The sequence below is a fragment of the Miniopterus natalensis genome, chromosome 13 (assembly GCF_054644295.1).
Source record: "Miniopterus natalensis isolate mMinNat1 chromosome 13, mMinNat1.hap1, whole genome shotgun sequence".
Classification (NCBI taxonomy): Eukaryota; Metazoa; Chordata; class Mammalia; order Chiroptera; family Miniopteridae; genus Miniopterus; species Miniopterus natalensis.
In genome coordinates this window covers 55404976-55412805 of record NC_142093.1, presented here as the reverse complement: position 1 = coordinate 55412805, position 7830 = coordinate 55404976, and positions in this window count along the sequence as shown.

Below are 7830 nucleotides of genomic sequence, written 5' to 3'. Positions count from 1 at the left end.
TTAGTAATTACCACTTATTCCTAGTCTTTTTCAATGCCTATTAAATTTTCCTCACTATTTAAAAAGAATCCTTCAAGTTCTGTCAGAAAGATAGCATCTGTCAGATCATGAAAGAACTGAAATATAATAGGATTAGATTTTTCAGCATCACTTGATATGATCATGAGACTTTTTGTTTTTTAAAATTTAAATTTTTTTAAAATTACAGTTTACATTCAATATTTTGTATGTTTTAGGTGCACGGCATAGTGGTTAGACAATCATACACTTTACAAAGTGTTCCTGTGATATTTCCAGAACCCACCCGACACAGCACATAGTTATTACAGCGTTATTGACTATATTTCCTATGCTATACTTTTAAAAAAATCATGATTTTTTTCTTTATGGTAGATTTTATTGATCAAGATTTTCAAATACTTAACTAGCCTTGTATACCTGGAATAAACTCCACTTGGTCATGGTATATACAGCTGACCCTTAAACAACACGGGGTTGAACTGTGCAGGTTCACTTGTATTTGGGTTTTTTTCAATAAATACCTACAGTACCATAAATGTATTTTTTCTTCCTTATGATTTTCTTAGTAACATTTTCTTCTAACTTACTTTATTGTAAAAATACAGTATATAGTACACAAAGCATATAAAATATGTTCATTGACTGTTATCAGTAAGGCTTCTGGACAACAGTAGGGCATTAGCAGTTAAGTTTTCAGAGACAAAAGTTACCCATGAATTTTTAACTGCAGTGCCCCTAACCCCCCTGTTGTTCAAGGGTCAACTATAGTTCCTTTTATTGTTAAATTCAATTTTCTAACATTTTACTTAAAATATTTATACCTACATTCATGTGGGATATTGGTCTATAATCCTCATTTTTATACTGTCTTCATCTGGTTCTGACATCAGGCTAACACTGACTTCACGAAATAAACTAGGAAGTGTTCCTTCCTGTTCTGGTTTCTCTCATACTGTATAGAATTGATATGCTTAGTAGAATTCTTCAGTGAATCCTAATGTGTATGAAGATTTCTTTTTCAGAAAGTTTCAGGTTATGAATTCTTTTTTTTCTTTTTAAATGTTTTAATTGATTTTTAGAGAGAGAGGAATCAAGAGGGAGGAGAGAGAGAGAAAAACATTGATGAGAAACATCGATAGGCTGCCTCCTGCATGTCCCCTATTGGGGATTAAGCCTGCAACCCGGGCATGTGCCCTGACCAGAAATCAAACCAGCAACCTCTTGGTGCAGGGGCTAATGCTCAACCACTGGGCCACACTGGCCAGGCTGAATTCTATTTCTTGTAAGTCTATTTCAAATTAAGAATTTCATATTGGGTAAGTTGTGGTCATTTATACTTTTCCAGGAATTGGTCTATTTCATGTAAGTTGCCAAACTTATGTACAGACTTGTATCTAGTATTCCCTTATAATCCTTTTGATGTCTATAAGTGTATTACTTGTTTCACTCCTAATGTTGGTTGTGTCTTCTGTCTTTGTCAGTCCTGCTAGAAGTCTGTAAATTTTATTGATATTTTCAAAGCCTTGTAGATAGCATATAGCTGGGCCATTAAAAAACAAAAACCTACTCTGCCAATCCATCTCTTAACTGGTGTCATTAGAACACTTACATTTAAAGTAATTATTATGTTAGTATCATTTTACTTTTTGTTTTCTGCTTGTTGTCTTTTGTTTCTCTTTTATGTTTTTCCCGTCTTCCTGGGGTTGAAACATTTTTTTAAAATTGATTTCAGAGAGAGGGAGAGAAACATCAATGATGAGAGAGTGTCATTGATCGGCTGCTCCTGCACGCTCCCTACTGGGGATCGAGCCTGAAACCTGGGCATGTGCCCTGACAGGGAATCAAACCATGACCTCCTGGTTTATAGGTTGATGCTCAACCACTGGGACATACCAGCTGGGCAGATTTAAACATTTTTTTAAAATTCTATTTGTGCATTTGAGTATATCTCTTTGTATAGCTTTCCTAGTGGCCACTCTAGATATTACATTATATATAGACATAACTTGTCAAATCTACTCGTGTCAACTTTTACTAATGGTAAAAGTGAAATATGGGAACCTTACCTCCTTTCACCCTCCAACATTTATAATACAGTTGTCTTATTATATTTCCTCTATATACATTGAAAATCATGAGTGTTATGTTTGCCTCAACTATCAAATATAATTTAGAAAACTTAAGAAAGCCAATTACATTTACTCATATTTTTGCTCTTTCCATGTTCTTTCTGACATCTCAAGTTTACATCTTCTATAGTTTCTTTTTGTTTAGAGAGTTTTACTTTAGTCATTCTTTTAGGGTAGGTCTGCTGGTGAAAACTCCTAATTTTCCTTCATATGAGAATGACTCGATTTCCTCTCAATTTCAGAAGAATATTTTCACTAGATATAAAATTCTAGATTGACAGTTTTTTCCTTTTAGCACTTGAAAAAAGTGCCACTGAGTTCGGGCCTCCATGGTTTCTGATGAGAACCTTGCTGCCATTCTAATTGTTTTGCCCCTAAAGGAAATGTTTCATTTCCCTCTCGCTGCTTTTGAGATTTTTTCCTCCTTTGGCTTTAATTTTCAGTTTGACTACTCTGTGCCTTGGTATGAATTTCTTTGGGTTTACCTACTTTGGTGTTCACTTGGCCTTTTGAATCTGTTGGTTTATGTTGTTTTGCCAAATTTTGGAAATTGTCAGCCCCTTTTCTTAGAATATATTTTCAGCTCCACCATCTCTCTCCTCACCTGGGACTCTAACGACATGACAGATTTAAAAATTTTGTTGTTGTTGTTATTGTTGCTATAGTTCCACCTATCTCCAAAGGTTTCATTTTCTTTTGCAGTCTATGTTCTCTCTGTTGATTAAACTGGGTAATTACTATTATCTTCAAGTTCATGGACTTTTTCTTTTTTCCTCTTCACTGTTAAATTCATCCACAGAGCTCTTCATTTTGGTTATTTTTTCAGTTCTAAAAGTTTTAGTTAGTTGTTTCCTCTTTGCTGAGATTTTCTATTTTTCATCTTTCAAGCATGTTTAAAATTGCTCACTGAAGTATTTTTATGATGCCTGCTTTCAAATATTTGTCAGATAATTCTAACATCTGTCATCTCAGTGTTGACATCTATCTGTTGATTGTCTGTTCTCATTCAGTTTGAGATCTTAGTTCTTGGTGTGATTTTTTTTTATTGAAACTTGGTTTTCCTACTATAAAACTGTATATTATTTAAATGTCATGTTGTAACAAGCCTCCTCTGACACCAGCAAATGAAAGAGGGAACACTGCCTCTTTACTGCCAGATGGGGGTGGAAGTTCAGGTTCCTTACAGTGTCACTGATGACATTCAGGATGGAAGGGAAAGTGACACCTCATTACTGCTGTCCAAATGGTCTCCACTGGGGTTGCCTTGTTACTGGTGATCAGTTAAGTACTCAAACCCCCACATGGTCTCCTCCGACACCATGGAGATGGGGTCATTACCACCCACCAGTAATACAAGTCCCAGCTCAGGCCCTCTAGTCCCTAGTTCCCATTAGGCTTTCTCTGATACTACCATGGGAATGGCATGGGGAGGATGTGGAGGCATCTTGTGACAGCCAGGCCCCACTTGTGCCAGTGAAAATGGGGCTGGGGCTGCAGATTAGTCATATATTTCACTGTAGGGAAGCCGTATTTTACAAGTTTTCTGTTTTACCTCACCACTCCTTTCTTCGTACATTGGCTACAGTGAACAGATTTTTGTTGGGCTTTTTTTTCTTACTGTGTACATTGGAATTTCTGGGTTGCTGGCTTTTCCAGCTCCAAGTGTAGAATATTTGAGACAAAAGGAAAACCCAGGGAACTCACCACTTGTCTTTGCTATAGCTGCCATAACAAAATACTAGACTATGTTGTTTAAATAAATTAGTTTTCTCATAGTTCCAGAGGTGTCAGTAGGTGAGGCATCTACTTGGCTTGCAGATGGCCGCCTTTTAGCTGTGTCCTTAAATGGTCTTTCCTCTGCACATGCTCATGGATGTTGTCTAAATTTCTTCCTTATAAAGAAACCTTGTAAACCAGATTGGACTAGGACCTACTCTAAATACCTTTTTTTCAAATTTTTATTTAACCACTTTTATTCCATTACAAAATTTTTAATTTTTTTTTTTTATTTTTAAAATTACAATTTATGTTCAATATTATTTTGTATTAGTTTTGGGTGTACAGCATAATGGTTAGATAATCATATACTTTACAAAGTGTTCCTCCTGATATTCACAGTACCCAACTGGCACCAAACAGTTATTACAATATTATTGACATTTCCTATGCTGTACTTTACATCCCCATGACGACTTTGTAACTACAAATCTGTACTTCTCAATCCTTTCATTTTTCTCACCCAGCCCCCAACCCCTCTCCTCTGCCAACCATCAGTCTGTTCTCTGTATCTGAGTCTGTTTCTTGTTTGTTCGCTTATATTGTTCTTTAAATTCCACCACATAAGTGAAATCGTGGTATTTCTTTCTCTGACTGATTTCACTTAGCATATACCCATGGTAGGATTTCATTCTTTTTTATGGCTAATATCCTATTGTATATATGTGCCACCACTTTTTTATCCATGAATCTACTGACAGACACTTGGGCTGCTTCCATTGCTTGGCTACTGTAAATGTTTCAATGAAAGTGGTGCTTATTTCCTTTTGAATTAGGGTTTTGGGTTTCTTCACATATATTCACAGAAGTGGAATTGCTGAGTCATAAGGCAGTTCCATTTTTAATTTTTTGAGGAAACTCAATGCTGTTTTCCATAGTGGCTGCACCAATCTGCATTCCCACCAATAGTGCACGAGGGCTCCCTATTCTCCACATCCTCACCAATAGTTGTTCGCTGGTTTACTGAGGATAGCCATTCTGACAGGTGCAAGGCGGTATCTCATTGTGGTTTAATTTGCCTTTCTCTGATTAGTGCTGCTGAGCATCTTTTCGTATGTCTATTGGCCATCTGTATGTCCTCTTTAGAGATGGTCTATTCAGGTAGTCTGTCCATTTTTTAATATGATTTTTGTTGTTGCTGTTGAGCTGTACGAGTTCTTTATAAATTTTGGATATCAACCTCTTATCAGATTTATCTTATATCTTCCCCCATTTAGAAGATTGTCTTTTCCCTTTGGTGGTCTTTTGCTGTGCAAAACCTTTTTAGTTTGATATAGTCTCATTTGTTGTTTTTCTTTTGTTTCTCTTGCCTGAGATATATCAGAAAAAACATTGAGAGAAATGGCTGAGATTTTACTGCTTGTTTTCTTCTGGGAGTTTTATGATTTCCAATCTTACATTTAAGTCTTTAATTCATTTTGAGTTTATTCTTGTATATGATGTAAAACGGTGGTCCAGTTATTTTTTTGCATGTTATCCGCCTAATTTTTCCAACACCATTTATTGAATAGACTGTCTTTACTCCATTGTATATTCTTGCCTGACCATATAGGTGTGGGTTTACTCCTGGGCTCTCTATTTCTGTTCCAATGATTGACATGTCTGTTTTTATGCCAGTACCATGCTGTTTTGATTACTATGTCCTTGTAGTATTAGTTTGACAGCAGGTAGCATGATTCCTCCAACTGTGTTCTTTCTCAAGATTGCTGTGGCTATTCATGGGATCTTTTGTGTTTCCATAGAAATTTTTGGATTATTTGTTCTAGTTCTGTGAAATATGCCATTGGTATTTTGATAGGAATTGCACGGAATCTATACATTGCTTTAAGTAGTATGGACATTTTAGCAATCTTAGGTCTTCCTATCCATGAACATGGTATATGCTTCAATTTATTTGTATTTTCTTCAACTTCTTTCTTCAATGTCTTATAATTTTCCAAGTACATATCTTTTACCTCCTTGATTAAATTTATTTCTAGGTGTTTTTCTATGTAATTGTAAATGGGAGTGCTTCCTTAGTTTTCCTTTCTGAGATCATTATTGGTACATAAAAATGCAACTCATTTTTGAATACTTATTTTGTATCCTCCCACTTTACTGAATTCCCTTATCAGTTCTAGTAGGTTTTTTTTGGGGGGGTGGACTCTTTAGGGTTCTCTCTATATAGTATCATGTCATCTGCAAATAATGAGTTTTACTTCTTCCTTTCCAACTTGGATGCCTTTTATTTCTTCTTGTAACTTAATAACCTCTTTGAAGACAACACCTCCAAATATGGCTACATTCTGTGGTTCTAGGGACTAGGAGTTCAACACATGAATTTTGGGAGGGACACAAGTCAATCCATAATACCACTGTATCCCTCCTTGGGTCCTGAGGTCCCTAGTTGTTCTGCCTTTTTCTACCTACTTTGAGTCTCCTTATGTTAGTTTTGTATTTAATGTCCAGAATTTTACACTATACTTCGTGGGGAATACAGCGAAAATGTGTCTGCTCCATCTTGTTGGAAACAGAGCTCTCTCCCTTGCTTTTTTCTTTATTTTAGTTTCTTTAAAAACTGACCTCCCATGACTGGTAAGTGGTGAAGTCAGCTATTTTACTTTTGCATGCTAGGTCTTTATATAATCACATTAGTTTTGCTTAAAATAAAATGCATAAAAAATACATAAACGCAAAACTCAAAATGTTACTACCAAATAGTAAGGCTTTTAAAAAACATTAAGGTTCTTAAACCCATGAATTGACATGTAAAGATCTTGGAAAGTCACCATTCCACCCTAACTGCTAAAAAGCAGAACCAACTGAAAAGCCAACAACTTTCCCTAGATACACCAGAGAAGTGAGGTCGAAAGACAAACTGCTGTCCTTCAAATTGAAAGACCGACAGGCAAATAGAGAATCGCAACTTACCGGATAAGGAACCTCGGCGTGAACAGGTGCCAGGGTGGGAAAATCTGAAGTATAATTGACAAACTGCTTGAGGCTTAGTGTGGAAAAGTCTGTCTAAAAATCTAGGGGGAGCCAGTCATAAGGGGACCCCAAAATTTTGAGTTTCGCCTCCAGGAGCTCACTGGGTTCTCATAGGAGCAAAGCAAAACCGCACTGCTTGCAGCATCAGAAAGGACAATGGAACCATTTGAACTACATCAGAACACTTGGTTCTTCATAACAAGGCCTGTGCTCAGGAGAAATGAGTTAATTGGTCTAACCTAAGGGGTTGTATCAGAGCCTAACTGCCCTGAGGAAAGGTAAATAACGCCAGCCCCTAGACATTGTCCCACCTAAAGGATGAATAAAAGTTAAAATTCTTGTTAATAAAAATCACATTTCCTTCCTACAGCACAGCTGTAGATAAAAATGATCCTTTTTCCCTAATGGGGCTAAGCTACAAATAGAAAACAGGTAAGAAATTTTAATGCATATAAAAAAGGTGGGTTAACCTCAATAATTAGGACAACAAAGTCCCACTGGGGTCTTTGAAGCAATGTGCAGCCCCACCCCCAGGAAGCTCTGGGTAGCAGCCTCAGGGCAAGTCTAGGTAAAGCCCACAGGTCACTTTAATATGCAAACTGAAACCTTGCAACTCAGAGCTCCTCTGCCCCAGGAAATCACAGAGGGTCTCTCAGATTTCCCAGGCTCTCTTGAGACCAAATTGTAACTCACACTCCTGGCCAGACCAACATTGAACTCAAAGGAAGTTGTAGGTTAAGAACTAAGTGGAGCTCATACATAACTAAAACTCAAGTAGGACTCATGGAGTAGCGACGGTGCAGGAGTCTACAGGGCCAGTGGGCTGGGCTCAGTATCCACGAGGGTGTAGTTGAAACCCAGGCTCCGTCAATTCTGCTTTCCTGTCTCCCTGGGAATTCATATGCTTAATTGAGACTTTTCATTATTTCCTTGG